This window comes from Amblyomma mixtum, chromosome 10 (assembly GCF_055824585.1).
Source record: "Amblyomma mixtum isolate Tamu chromosome 10, ASM5582458v1, whole genome shotgun sequence".
Lineage (NCBI taxonomy): Eukaryota > Metazoa > Arthropoda > Arachnida > Ixodida > Ixodidae > Amblyomma > Amblyomma mixtum.
This window is the reverse complement of record NC_143021.1, coordinates 84,059,373-84,073,948: the sequence shown is the minus strand read 5'-3', so window position 1 is coordinate 84,073,948 and position 14,576 is coordinate 84,059,373. Positions and strand designations below refer to the sequence as shown.

Below are 14,576 nucleotides of genomic sequence, written 5' to 3'. Positions count from 1 at the left end.
CTGTCAAAAAGGAAAACAGAGCCGGTAGGGGCCGCACTGTAGCGGCGGAGCGCGCGCTCTCTGCGAGGCCGGCCACAGCTTCGAGTGCGCTGCACACAATTCCGCGCCCGAGCGGGGAGAACGGGGGAGGGGGGAACGTAGCCCTTGCTCGGCGTCCTGTGATCAGGTGACGGCAGCCTCGCGTGCCAGCACTCGCAGAGATAAGCTTTTGTGCGCTGCTCGACTCCGGTTTGGCCCCCCTTCCTGTCAGTGGAGGCTGAGCATTCGCGGCGGTGGCCTGCGCGCGATCCTTCTCCGCGGGGCTATCATCGACATCCCAGAGGTACTGTACGCATGCACTCGCTGAGGGCTGGCTGCGGCTTCCGTTTAGGGCCCCTCGCACGGCGTTGCCGAGCCACTCTATTGAATCGCCCTTTTACAGGACTGTAGGGTAGTGGCACCAGAAGGAAAATATGCATTTCCTGCTTTCGAAACAGCTAAAGTATTTCTACACAAAAATATTCCGGACGCCGTAAAAATAAGTCGAAACAATCGCTCATAAACAGCCCAATCTTGAGGAAATTTGCGCTCTGCAATGTGAGTAACCGAAATGAGCCGAAACTATACATTCCTCGAGGCTGTGTCATTAAAAACGAATGATCTCTCACGAACGCTATTGGTGTTGCGGAAGTAGTGAAAAGGACTTCGCAGGTGCATGCGTACTTGGGACCGTCGCTCGGTTCGCAACATGCAAATAGTTACGATCGGTCGCTCATGCTGGTTGGGGGTCGATACTGCGCTAGGATTTATAGTCACCTTTCATTCATTCGCTGCCCTAAAACTCGCAGCTGTGAAGGAACCGGACGACGCGAAATTTCAACCGTTTCATTGCAAGCAGTCTTCATTGGCCACCACCTGTTAGGTTAAAAAGGATGCTTGCAATGGAACACCCAGCGACACTAGTTTTGTGTCATCTAGGGACTATAGCTGTACCCATATCTAAGGATACTATGAACTGCGATTCCCGCCGTGTAGGGGAAATGAAGCACGGCACATGACCAACAAACGAGCAGCAAATGGGCAGCACTGACGTATACACTGCGGACATGCAGTGATGAAGCGAAGGAACTTTTTGTGATGTTCTTTGATTCGCCTCAGTTTCACGACAACGCAGAGCACGGCGACTGTACTTTGTCTAGTTATGCAGAGTAGAGGAACCTGTTTCCGCACGCCCCGATTGTGCACGGCAACCACTGCAGAGCGCAAGAAAGTACAAAAGGTGTAACACTATACTGAGTGTCTCTAATTATTCAATACTGATTTTTCCGTGAAAAACTGTGAAATATTGTACGGCATGACGGACATTTTTTACGTAATTTTTTACGTAACTAACTAAAAAAATTGATGAACATTTTAAGTTTTGATTTTAAGACAGAAGATTATATTGTGAAATTGAAGGCCTTCGACAAAGAAGGCAAACCCAGTTAATATTTTTTTTGAATCAGCAGCATGCATCGATACATGGAGCGTAGAGACTAGGTGTTTGACAGCTCGTTACGTTGGCTTTCCCGCGTTGGATGTTGACAAAATGGCGACGCTGCGCATGGTATCGATATGGGAACACGTCAACATCATCTACGTCCTACAAAAAAAGTAAACTTTGGCTGCATTTGATTCAAGAACCGCCGATTTTATGAATATGCATTTTATGAATACGAAAGAAAACTTGAACACACCTGAAAAGAGTTTTTTTCACTTTCGTTATCTCGAAGCACGATGCCGATTCTAGAATTTCAAAACCTGTGCTTGCCTTCGATTTTGACAGGGTTCAATTTCGCAATATAACCTTGCGCTCCAAAACCAAAAATAAAAAAGGTAGTCAGTTAATTTTAGTTGTTAATAGGAGAGCATTATATGGCTCTTTCGCGTCAGCAAAAAAGTGTCCGCAATTTCTTCCGCACGATTACGTCGTTCTCTGGAGATAAATGTGTGAAAGTGTGGTTGTGACAGATAATGTCGGATAAAATGTTGCCGTGGGAAAAATTTGGTTGATTAGGTGTACTGTTTAATTAATTAAAAGTGAAAAAACGCGAAAACCACTTAGACGTCAAAATAGCAATGGACGTCCATATAGTACATGGATGTCAGAACAGCCACGGACGTCGATATAGTATGTTTCAAGCGTCGAAAAGTTCTGGAAGCAATCTTTCCGCAAGGGGAGAACTTCGAGCTTTTGTTGCCTAGCGGTTATAGCGTATTAGGCGTATTTGCGACAAAAGCTGAGGCTTTCTTCAAGTTAACCGAACAAGAAAGCCTATAGAGATGATATGCCGAAACCCGCTGCATGCGATATTTCTCAGAGCATAACCGAGCGGCTCATGATTCATGGAAATTGAAAACTGCATTTTTTCCCCTCACCGTTTAAATTTTTATTTTCGGTACCACCACTGGTGACGTTATATGAAGCAAAAGTCAGCGACAACACCCTTTAGACCGTGTTGAGTTGCGAGATCTTAAATCATCCGCTTTCCCCTTTTGGCGTGCTGCGCTCTTCCAGACGCAAACGTCGCTCAACACGAGGAATCGGTTCGCATTCGAGTGCGCGGGGCCCTAATGCATGGAAAAAGTTTTAATATGCTACTCACCCACTTGTCCAGATCACAGGCTAACCGAGAAGCATGACCGCATTTCTTCTGCTGTAGGTCCCTTCGCATCGCTCGAGGAGGCTCCGCGAATTCGCATCTTCGCCTTGATGGTAGAGACGGATTCCAGTCGCGCGCGAGGTTCTGCAGGAAGAAGGGTTTTGAGTGACGGGTTAGGTTTTTTCAAGTGTTCTCTATAAATCAGTGCTTTGCATAAGAATCTAAGCCGGCAGCGGTATTCCACTTATTAAAAGCAACCACTGATTGGTTGCAAACTTTGGCCGCAATCTGACAGAGCGCAGGTAGGCGCTGATAGGGTCTATACTTCTCGCAGAATCACTAGCAAGAGCATGGCGGGATTTTTCCCTTTTGAAACCTTGTTTTCATAAATTCTGAAAACAAGTTGGCAACAAACTGTGAGCAACCATCAACGACGAACGCGTCGTGTTTGTGATGAACTTTTCTCGCAGGAGACGGCCTCCGCGCCAGCTATCGTCACGGCATGAACGAGTCATTCCGAGGTGCATGACAGCATTAACTTGCAGGCCACACAGCAGAAGCCCTCTGAATACCAAAACCCGCTGCTGATGTCGGTTGCTGCTGATGTTTAGACCGCCGTTAAGGAGAATGGCGGAAATGAAAACGAAAGGGATAAGAGACCTTTCGTTGGGCCTTATGCCTCGCCGCGGTGGCTCAGTGGTTACAGCGCTCGGCTGCTGACCCGAAAGACGCGGGTTCGATCCCGGCAGCGGCGGCTGAATTTCGCCTCCAGCGAAATTCTAGAGGCCCGTGTGCTGTGCGATGTCAGTGCACGTTAAAAAGAACCCCAGGTGGTCGAAATTTCCGGAGCCCTTCACTACGGCGTCCCTCATAGCCTGAGTTGCTTTGGGACGTTAAACCCCAATAAACCAAACCAATCGTTGTGCCTTATGTGCATGCTGTGCCGCATAGGCGAAAAAAAATTGGCAGACAGGCATGAAGTGTCGGTCGTACCTTCAGTGCCACAAAATCTTTGAGGCTTGTGCACAAAAGTAAACTGGAATATAGACAACGCGAACAATAAAAGGACTTGCGGAGTCATGTATCACAATATGTTCGTGGCACGCGATGAAGGGGCTGTTTATAGAATCCCACTGTAGGGCGGGACGCCCTACATGCGCCAGAATAGAAGGCGCGACTAAAAAAGGCTGAGAAAGCACAAGTTAACGTACTTGGGGACCTCATCGTGCATTGCACCAGGCGTGAGTGTAGGCCCTTGTTTAATGGGCGTGTGTCCTACTCCGATCGAACGACACGGTCACAAGTGTGCTTTGGGAGGCATTTAATGTGGCTTCGTGCACATATACGGCACACGAGGAAAACAAAAAAGTTGTAAGCTGCTCAAAAAGAAACTTGGAAATAACCCGTGCGCACCCAAGGTTTTAACGAGCGCGTGTGTTCTCGCTTGTTTTTCGAATTTCTGCTTTATTCGCCGATAAGGGACGGTGAAGCATGTGTACCAAGAAAAAAAAAATAAATGAAAGTTGGAAGCCGGCTTTTTGTAGTCTCACGTCGTTTCTGTGCTTTTCCATCGGGTCTGGTCTGGTGCCAAAGTTAGCGCACTTCCGTTTAAAGACGGATAGTCGAGTAGGAACGGATAACCATCATTTTTTGACAAAGGCAGACAGAGCGTTAAACGCACTCGGCGCACTTCCACCGACGGCTGTCTGGCCTCTTGCACACTGTGCAACCTGACGTGGAAGTTTGCCGAGCCGAACTAAGACGCAGAATTACGCCGACATTTTCGCTCTTTCTTTGAAGCCTTCCACAGTGTGCCCGATGTTCGAAATTTATGCTTTCGCGATTTTTTCAAACAACTAACGATGAGCACTATACACGGAAGTTATTTTTGTATGTACAGTACGTGACGAACGCAGGCGAGCGTGAAGTATTAATGGTCCCTTTCATTCTGCGAGGTAAATAAATTTAATTAACAATATTTTAGCTAATTGCAAAAACTGCGGAAGCAACTGCGCCGTTGTGAACGTAACTGAAGGAGGAATATACGCTAGCGTCTGTAATTCGTGGCCGCTGGGAGGTATAGGAAGTTTCGCTCCCTTGGTGGCAGTATTCCAAGCCTATTTCACTTCGTAAAATTGTTGTAGCTGGAACGTGTTCCGAAATATCTGCCTCCAAATTGCCAACTTAATCCGACAATTCGTGCGCGCAACACAGTGAAAAATGAAAAATCAGGCCTACTTCTAGACATTAACGTAATGGAATACGGCATAGAACTCGACAGCCTCTGAATATCCATTAGAAGCATGCAGGTTATCATTGGTCATTTAAAAGTTTATTAAATGGTTTTAGTTTACTGTGACACTGAGGGGGACATGTATCCCGACACTGTGCGTTTGTTTAATCGCATAACGTGCGTGCAAAAACTGCTTGCGTGTACTGCTGATTTTATTTTTTACAAAATTGCGCAAGCCTAATCTCAAGCCTTCTGTAAATAAATGCCCTCGATGTGTTCCACTCGGCTCCAACACATATGTGTTCCACAAGACTTGGAAACATGTTGGTTGTATTTCGCGGCAGTGAAGCTCTAAAAGTGTTCCGGGAGGGAGGTCCCTGAGTGCAACTAGCAGCATTTTAAAGGGAGACTGAAGCACTTTTCTTGAAAATCAGGCTGGCAGCGGCGTCCTATAGTTTTTCATGCTGTATTCTGGAATATCGCATCCAAATAAGGCAAAAACAAGCGCGAATTGCCTTTTTTAGCCGAAATATGCGGCCTGTGCCGCGGGGCACGCCGCGCGGCGCGCCGCCGCCCGTGATTGGTCAAGAGAGGTCGTGACGTCACTTTGAGGACTGGAGAAGCTGCCGATGCGGATCCGGCGCTGCGTTGAGTGCAGATCGCAGCTTTCCGTGTCGTTGTAAAAGCGAATACGGCGACTATTTTTTTTTTTACTGACCTCCAAAGAAAAGGATACTACAGTTTGCTCATTCCACGTATCGCCTGAAACCAAAAAAGACACAAGCAAAAAATTCTACGCCCAGCACAAGCATACGCGAGCGTCAAAGACGCGATGCAGACCATGCGTAAAAGGTGCCAGCACAACCTCGGCTCGTATTCTCGGAAAGGAAGGGGTGCGAACAATACTCAAGTGAATTACCACCACCGGATGCCTTCTGCCTCGCCGGGAAGAGCGTCATCCTAAAGAAAAGGCCCAAAGCAGTGTGTACAAAAAATCCTGTTCTCAGTACCCGGCGTTGCAGGTTGGGGCAAGAAAGTAATTCAAGGAAACGATGAAGGAGCACAAAGTTGATGTCAAAATTAGCGAAGCGCAGTGGCCAAGCACTGCGAGGCATGTGACCACAGGATAGTGACGCAATCATTGTGCGCTGGAAACCAAGCCAAATACGCGCACAAGGCTGCTGCTTCACTCGTGGCGCGTTCAGCAGATGCCAGAAAATACTAATCGCTGCCTCGGAAACGTTCGCCCTTCCTAGATTTGCAGTTAAGGTTTAGTGAAGTAGTTACGAACTATATGTGTGTTTAAAAGCCAAGCTAGCTGCAACTCGCCCGCTGCCACAACTTGATGAAGAAACCAAGTAAGGTTGAGGTGTTTTTTTTTGCAAAAACTCGGTTGGAATTCATTTCTCTCATAAATTTGCATCCGAAATCAACGTCGAACGCTTTCATTTTAATCGCTTAGCTACGATTAAACGAGATGCCGCATATGAAGAGCTTCGATGCTTGCTTGCTTGGACACGTCGAACCGAGAATAAAATCACTAACCGAGCCTTGCTGAGCACACCTCAAGTGGTCTGGCCGCACCTAAGCTGAGGAGAGCGACACATGCTTGAGCCTCTATAAGGTTTCTGCAGGGGCTAAGTGAGCATGTTTCCAGTTTTAGAAGAGGCGCTTCTTCGGAATGGTGACACGCCTCTCATGCGCGAGAAAATCGATGGAACTGTTTCATGGTTCAGCCGCGCCTTTTCGACAGAAATCTCCAGAGATCGCACTAGGGACAAGCTCTGCATGTAGCCGCTCTTACAAAAGTGCTTCGAGCTGTGTAGGCTTGCTTTAGTCGGCTTGAATTTTTCGTCACAACAGCGAGTGCTTGCGTTGCGAGCTTATGATCTTGCGGAAAACAGTGGAAGACGACACAGTCGCGGCCGTAGTTGTTCGTGGACACGAACGCAGAGTACTACCTCGTGTTGAATCTGATTCTCAAGGTCGGCTGACACGCTTTGTACGTCACAACGCACGCAGCACCAGAAACAACGCGCGCTGAAAGCTCGCTCGGGTGCGCCGAAGTATCCCCGGCTCCTCAACTTGACGTCACGTTGGCCGACATGGACGAGGTTTCCCTCTCCGCTGTTCTCCTCTCCTACGCTCGCACGGGGCGCGGGAGATTTGAACATCGCGTTTTTAATTGGTGATTGCGCCACTGTTTTAGCCAAAATCGAAAAAATAATTTCACAGACGTGATCAGCAATGACACTACTTCAAAACCCTAAAAAATTAGCTGATTCGAAAACCGCCTCAGTATCCCTTTAAGTAGTTGTTTATTCAATATTGTTGCTCTATTGAACGGCTGCAAATGTTTGAAAAGATTCGGTTTTGGCTCTGCAGAGCGCCAACACCGAGGTAGCGAAAAGTGAGAGTTTCGATAGTGAACCTTTACTGTTAATGCTGTATTTCTTTGATGCACGGAACAAAGCACTAGAGGAAGAGGAGGAAAGCTTTATTTTCAAGAGTTGCTCCGAACAGAAGTGGTGCTGTCGATTCATCCTGGTCAGAGGTGTACATAACACGTTACAAGTAATGGATTGCCGTTCAATGAAGTTTTAAATTAATTGATTGCTTTTTTGAGCGGTATTCAATTAATTAAATTTATTGATTGATTTTAAAATACCGCAGGCCAACATTTTCGGCCCATGCAGGAGGCGCCATCAAAGCACAAAAACGAGAAGGGAACTAGAAAAGGGAGTTCACGAGTTTGCAAACAGTGAAAGGTATACAGCACTCATTCACTCAAACAAACGCTGTTCAAGAGCTTTACTTTGTTTTGCAATCGATTACTGGTGGTCAGTGTCTTTTTTCCCCAAAAGAAATAACAACTGCTACAACTTCGAGAACCTGAACTTGGCTGCAAACACAGCTGCTGGAAGGGATGCTTCCTTTGCGGCAGATCGACAATGGGCCGGCTACAGATAATCGTAGCACGCAATCATGTCCTGTCCATGACCCCGTCACGGCCGTCTCCTACGACAGCTCGAGCCCTGAGAAATATCACGTTACCGCTCTCTATGGGCCTGCCCACACCGTTAGATGCACCTCACCTCCCGCTACACCCAACAGACACCGCTACACCCGCCTTCCACACAGAAGACGAAGGCGAGGATGGAGATCAAGAAGGCACGTAAAGCAAACATTTTGTTCGAACCATCCCTACTGCGAGAATGGTTCTCTTGCATTGTTATTTTTTTCTAGTATGCGCAAATAAGTAGCTTAGAGTTCTACTCCAGGTGCCTCTAATGTTCTGTTGTAGGAGTGCTAAGCAATGCAGCCAAAAAATCAGGGCAACGAGGAGCGCGCGTCCACTCTGAGCCGTGTTGTACTTATAGTGGTAAACCCTGTACCTTCTACAACTTTATGATTCAATATTTACTGCGATATTACTTATAGTGGCCATTGCCAGCATATATATATATATATATATATATATATATATATATATATATATATATATATATATATATATATATATATATATATATATATATATGGCGCATGATAGTCTTAGCTGCTTATGCGCCAATAAACCCAACACAACCCAACCCAACCTATATATATATATATATGAGAGAGAAGCCAACAGCCACAGAAACCAAGGGGCACGAGGGGTTTTTAATTAATTAATTTATTTTGTGCTGTAACACAGGACGTGCTACGTCCGCCGCTTAAGAGCGTGGGTGGCGCTGGTGAACTCTCTAAAAAGGTTAGGTTATTTGTAAACATAAATACCCCCGAAAGCAGAAGAATTGACAGCCGTCGCCGTAGCTCAGCGGTAGAGCACCGGGCGCGTAATTCGGAGGTCGTGGGTTCGGATCCCACCGGCGGCATGTGGTTGTTTTTTCTTCTGCTTTTCTAATCAATTACCTTTAAGCGATAACATATTCAGTAATATTCTAAACCGAACAACAGCACAAAATAAATAAATTAATTAAAAACCCCTCGTGTCCCTTGGTTTCTGTGGCTGTTGGCTTCTCTCATATTTATAACGAGCCCCTCATCCCCCCTCTCTTGTTTGCTATGTATATATATATATATATTGGGACCCTCACATTTCTTATCTAACTAAAGCACTTGAATCAGTGCAAAACCGTGCAGCTAGATTCATCCATTCAGACTACTCTTATCATTCTAGTGTGACTGCCATGAAGTCAAGAGCTAACCTGCCTGACCTCGAGCTGCGACGCAAAATCTGCCGACTAATCCTTTTCCACAAGTTTTATCATTCATCCCTTGCAGATCTAAAACCAGCTCATCACGTGTCTCCTCGCACCAGTCACAGCAAAGCAGTTCATCCCCCCCGCGCACGCACCACTGCGCACCTTCATTCAGCAAAGCGGAAAGTTGGGCAAGTTGGATAACGTTCATGATGTAAAAAATAGCGCACAGGGAACACACGGGACGGAAAGTAAACGACGCAGACAAGCGCTAACTCGCAACTGAGGTTTATTGCTGACGCGCGCAATATAAGGTAGTCACTTTAAAAACATAAAACAAAAACAACCACAAACAGTCCCTCCTGGAAAGACCAAGTCAGAGGAAAAAATTGAAATTGAAGCATCAGGCGCCACTCATCGCTGTGGAAGATCAGTTAAAAAAACCGTTATCAAAAAAGGAATTCAATGCAATGCTGAGGCTAAAAAATCGATTTCACAGTCTGCCAAGTTAACAGAGGGCTCACTGATACACGGATTCCGACATTTCCTAATATGGTATGCCTCCATTTTCTCGCGTACACGCTGATCTCGATGTCTGAAAATATTGCGCGCGTCAGCAATAAACCTCAGTTGCGAGTTAGCGCTTGTCTGCGTCGTTTACTTTCCGTCCCGTGTGTTCCCTGTGCGCTATTTTTTACATCATGAACGCACCTTCATTCCTTCTTTTCCCAGACTGTAGTAGACTGGAATGGCCTGCCTGCCAATGCCGCACTCCACACCAGCCCAGTCCATTTTAAAAAAGCAATTGAAAATGTTCTGTTTTAAACCCCATGCCATTCATTTCAGAATCATTTTTTGTATTGTTTCCCCTCATGTAATACCCCTGTTCAGGGGCATTTGAGGTGTACAAGAAATAAATAAATAAATATATGCGGGGAATGGCTACAATAAGTAATATCACGATTGTGATTAATATATAAGATATATATCAATCACACTTTCCAGTCTTTCCTGCCGAAGACTCTTGTTTGTCTGTACTTCCATCAGATGCCTTCGGAGAGTTCGAACTTTCGTGCCTTTCTGCTTGGCGCTGCAGTTGTAGTGCCGATCAAATTTTCGTATCGGCTGTTCTCTTGCTGAGTCACGAAGAGTTCGGTGCAGACACCTCTTCCTTGTATTAGACCAGGCGGTCTTGTCTAGCGGCAAGTTGTTTGGCCGGGACTCCTTCGGCACTGTACAGGCCTGTCACCGTCTCCAGTTGCACCGCGGGCGTCCTACTGACCATCTATATTCAAGCCCTTCAGCAATGTCGACCTATTGACCCAGGACCTGTTCCTGCAAGGCGGAATGTCGTGTTCATGAAACTACCGCAAAGGCAGGTGACTTGCCAGTGTCTTTGTCTCCTTGTGTGGTTTCCTAAGGTTCGGCCTGTTATGGAATGGTCCTTCTCTCTAAGCACCATGGAGGTTCTGGCTGGTCTGGAATGATCCTTCTTCATTTTACGCCGACAACACCCTGCCTTCCCTGGCTTCTCTGAGAGAATCGGTGGGTGTCGGCGTGTTTCGTCCCGACATCGTTGCTGCTCGTTTCGCATCGAGTATAATGGCGTTGGCTCCCCTGCGACCTTTCTCCCCACCAAGGACTTCGAACTCAACCACCTGCCTTTCCCGGATGCGATGATTCTTCATTGGCCTCCGATATTCCATCGCGGTGCGGTGAATGAAAATGTCCTCAACAATGTCAGGGCAATGGAGGAAGCCGTAGCCGCCCCATTGTTCTTGCACAAAAAATAGCACTTTGAGATTTTGTGTGCACTACGGGGAGCTCAATAAGCGTTCCATTCCTGATTCTTACCCGCTTCCCCATATCGACGACGCAATTGACACCGTCCGGCATGCCAAACTGTTTTCGTCTCTAGGCCTGTGCTCGGGGTATTGGCAGATAAACGTCGCCGAGGACGATAAACTCAGGACTGCTTTCCGTACTCCCCTAGTGCTGTTGGAATTTAATCCCATGCCTTTCGGACTGCGCACTGCTCCCAGCACTTTCCAGCGCGCAATGAACATAGCGCTTGGACCTCTGAAGGGTCATGCCTGAGTGGGCTACTTGGATGACATTTTAGTTGTCGGCGAAAATGACGGTGACCATTTCCAGAACCATTTCCAGAATTTGCGGCGCAGATGGGAACTCCCATCGCTAATCGAGTGAAGCGACGCAGAGAGGCTTCCAATTTGTTTGTTTGAGAAGCTGTGAGTCGTTGATACGGCTAGGCGTACATTACTTTTGAATGAACGAGTGCTTCAGTGCTTAGGCGGAGTTCGTGTTCTCTTAGTCCATGTTTATGATGAGGGATACGCGAGCGCATGCGGCGAATTTCGTTCAGTTGTTGTAGGAGCTGGACAAGTGACACGTTGCACTTGCCATCTTGTTGAAAACTGAAGCCAAGGTTCTTGATAACGCTACGTCGGGGGATGGGGCTTTGTGCGAGGAAAAGTTGAACGAGGTCGCGCCAGGAAGAAGCTAGGTTTTTTGGAGCGATAGAAACCATAATGTATTCCGACTTTTCGGCGCAGCAGCTAAGACCTATGTTGGGTGCATGTTCCTGAATGACGTCGAGGCTGTGCTCCACAGTGAATTCTAGTTCCGCATCGTTTGTAGTGGCTGACCAGAGCGAAACATCGTCCGCATAAATTCTATGTCGCAGTCCAGGAATTTCATAGTTTTCGGGGCAGTTCTTTCATTGCCAGGCTGAAAAACACAGGGGAAAGAACGGATCCCTGTGGTGCGCCTGCGATTAGGGGAAAAGAGGAGGAGGGTCTGCCGTCGAATCCTATGATTCGGAATGTCCTGTCTGAAAGAAGGCCTCTCATGTAGTTGAACATGGTTGGTGAGAATTGCGGAGTGGGCGATGTTATCAAAGGCCTTTTTGATGTCCCCGCCGACCAAAACTCGAAGCTGTGCGCTGCTTGGGAAGGCGTACAAATACTCGTACATTTGCTATCCGATATCTTGTGTACGTACGTGGGTACGGGAACCGACCGTAGTGGGAGCGAGACAAACATTAATATGCAAGTGCCATTCGAGGCGGGTAAGGGCCATCTTTTTCATCAGCTTCCCTACGTAGCAAGTCATGGAAATAGGTAGGAGGTTGGTATTGAGCGCGGAAGATTTTCCGGGTTTCGGGATCATAATTACGTGCGCCTCTTTCTATGCAGCGGGAATTTTTCCAGAGCGCCAAACAGTATTATTGATCTGAATAAGTCATCTTATTTCGAATCTGGAAGGTTACGGAGTATACCATAGGTAATTTTATCGGGGCCGGGTGCTGTGTTCCGCTTGAGAGAGCGTAGAGCAGCCTGAAGTTCAGCGAACGTGAAGTCTGACTTTTTTCCTTGCTTGTTTTCTTCGTCGTCCGTGTGAGGGTATGACGGAGAGCTGAGGGGAGAAGAAGAGGGTGGGAAATATATTGATTTCCGATTTTCTCATCCGGCTCTTGAGAGAAGGAGAGCGCCATCTGGTTTGGTTTATTGGGGTTTAACGTCCCAAAGCGGCTCAGGCTATGAGAGACGCCGTAGTGGCGGAAATTGCGATCACCTGTGGTTCTTTAAGAGTGCCATCTGTAGCTTTTGAAGAGTTTTGCGAGGCTTACCCTGTCCAAGCTGGGTGCGCGTAATGTGCCAGACTTTTGATGCGTGCAGTTTATCGACCATGTCGTCGCAGAGCTGAAGCCAGTTTTGGTGCCTATAGTTGGTCAGCGTCTGCTTGCATCGTCTGCTTGCATTAGGTCAGCAACTTATCTTTTCAGTGCGTGGCTCGATCTACATTTGCGCCATGCTTTTTAGGCCCCGGTGACGTTGGTTCCATAGCTCGAAGAGGTTAGTGTCAATATATGGATAGTCGGGAGAGCGGCGGATATGTCAGGTGTGTTCAGAAACGGCTTCCATAATGGCACCCCCCCCCCCCCCCCCCCCCCCCCCTTGGGATCGAAACCTCACCGGTGCAACAAAAACACGGCGGCGACCGAGCGGCGTTGTCCAGAAATATCCTGATTAACTGGCGGGCACTGACAGTGAAGTCACCATAGCGGAAAAATCCCATTGCCTAGAGGGACCTGGTGGCGCCGGACCACCTGCAAACCGGGGCAGGTGGCGTACGGGAAGAGCAACCTGGCTCTCACAAGACCTACCTGTTACCTTCCAGCAAAGGCATCAACAGCTTCGAAAGCTACCGCATTTTCCAGTACAAAATGGATTTAGGTTTTCATGTGTTTTGTTCTTTTATTTCCGCCTCATCAACTCCCCTTCTCTGCCCTTCCCGGGGGGGGCTTGTAACGAGGCTGCCCTCCGGGTTCCTCCCAGCCTTCGTCCTTCCTCGCTTTTCTGCCTGCCGGCCCTGACCGCGCTCTGCTTAGCGCGTGTTCGTTTGCGGCCTCGCTGCGCTGTGATTTTCCCCTTGCGCGCCTTCGGTGTTTCCCCAGGATGCCTTGCTTGGGCGAAGTTTTTCGCTGCAGGCGTTTGAGCACAAGTGCAGCTTGTTCAGGGTTTTGTCTCGCGCTTTCGTTGTATTTAGTTTTGTTCCCCCATGCAGTCATGTCTTTCTTTCACCCTCCCCATTTCCGCTCCTTGCTCTGCGCTTGCAGAAGTCGATTTCTGCAAGCGTTTAGATCTTTTAGAGGCTCGCAAGGAAAATTTCAGCGAAAGTGGTGCGTTGCATGTTTTCTTTAGCTTAAGACACATAAACCAGATGCTCCGTTTCGTACTATTATGAACGAAGGTGGTACGTGGCAGCTGTGTGTAAGTAGTTTCCTGATTACCCTTTTCAATGCCTCGAGATAACTGAGCCCTTCCTCACAAAAAAGTTCAACAGGCGTCGTTGGTTTCTTTGTAGATAGCAATGATCTAGATTATAAGTACCTTGTCTATTGATGTGAAAGAGCTCTTTTGCGCAGTGGCCCGTCCTGAACACTTTGCTGCTGTTAAAAATTGCATGGATGCAGCTGGTATGAGTGTTGCCATTTTGTGAGCCCTTTACAAATTTCGTCTTCGTAGTACCTTTATCAAATCTGTCGACCAGTTTTATTTACCAAAGAAAGCCATTTGTACAGGATCTTGCATAGCCCCGGTACTGTGGGAGATCATTTCCTCATACATCGATCCCTTTTTACATGATCGTTTTAACAATTTTAACAATGAGAAAGTCCCTTAAAGTGTTTCGTTATATGGACGACTTTTTAATTGTCCTGAACAAGCAGAGCTTCATTTCGTAAGCTACACTAAAAATTTTGCTTGATGATTTTAAACATCATGGCAAAGGGCTACTTACGAGCTACCAGAAGAAGACACGCTTCAGTTCTCAGATTTTCATTAGAAATTCTTGGAAAGGCACGTGTGCTGGGCGTATTCCCCTCGTGCACAAAAAGGGTTCTTGCCGTAAAACCCGCCCCACTCACAAATAGTAACGAAAGGCATTGCAACTCATTGATTGGAGTGTGAGCTCCGGAGGTTGTACCTTCATGAG

General features: G+C 47.2%; 1 protein-coding gene across 1 annotated transcript in view; it reads left to right on the top strand.

Moving 5' to 3' along the window:
* The first annotated feature begins 207 nt into the window (after positions 1 to 207).
* LOC149326314 (solute carrier family 22 member 4-like) overlaps positions 208 to 14,576 on the top strand; it is a 136,815-nt gene continuing 122,446 nt past the window's right edge. The window contains exon 1 of the mRNA XM_089562781.1: positions 208 to 322. The gene's annotated coding sequence lies outside the window, so the exon portion shown is untranslated. The remainder of the gene's footprint in view (positions 323 to 14,576) is intronic.